Source organism: Microcebus murinus, chromosome 28 (genome assembly GCF_040939455.1).
Source record: "Microcebus murinus isolate Inina chromosome 28, M.murinus_Inina_mat1.0, whole genome shotgun sequence".
Classification (NCBI taxonomy): Eukaryota; Metazoa; Chordata; class Mammalia; order Primates; family Cheirogaleidae; genus Microcebus; species Microcebus murinus.
Genome location: NC_134131.1, coordinates 16,156,149 through 16,156,975, shown reverse-complemented (window position 1 = coordinate 16,156,975; position 827 = coordinate 16,156,149).

Sequence of the window (827 nt, the reverse complement as noted above, 5' to 3'; positions counted from 1 at the left end):
ACAGCCAGATCCACACAGCGCCCTGCCTGCCCGTCTCCGGTGGGTGTGTGGACACAGTCAGATCCACACAGCGCCCTGCCTGCCCGTTTCCGGTGGGTGAGTGGACACAGCCACATCCACACAGCACCCTTTCTGACCATCTCCCATGGATGTGTGGACACAGCATGTTCCACACAGCGCCCTGCCTGCCCATCTGCCGTGGGTGAGTGGACAGAGCCAGATCCACATAGCGCCCTCCCTGCCCGTCTCCCGTGAGTGTGTGTACACGGCAACATCCACACAGCGCCCAGCCTGCCCGTCTCCCGTGCGTGAGTGGACACAGCCACATCCACACAGCGCCTTGCCTGCTCGTCTACCGTGAGTCAGTGGAAACAGCCAGATCTACACTGCGCCCTGCCTACCCGTCTCCCGTGGGTGAGTGGACACAGCCACATCCACACTGCAACCTGCCATCCCGTCTCCCGTGGGTGTGTGGACACGGCAAGATCCACACTGCGCCCTGCCTCCCCGTCTCCCGTGGCTGTGTGGACATGGCAAGATCGACACTGCGCCCTGCCTCCCTGTCTCCTGTGGGTGAGTGGACACAGCCAGTTCCACACAGCGCCCTGCCTGACCATATCGCATGGGTAAGTGGACACACCCAGATCCAAACAGCGCCCTGCCGTCCCGTCTCCCGTGGGTAAGTAGACACACCATGTTCCACACAGCGCCCTGCCTGACCATATCCCATGGGTAAGTGGACACACCCAGATCCAAACAGCGCCCTGCCTGCCCGTCTCCCATGGGTGAGTGGACACAGCCACATCCACACAGCGCCCTGCCTGCCC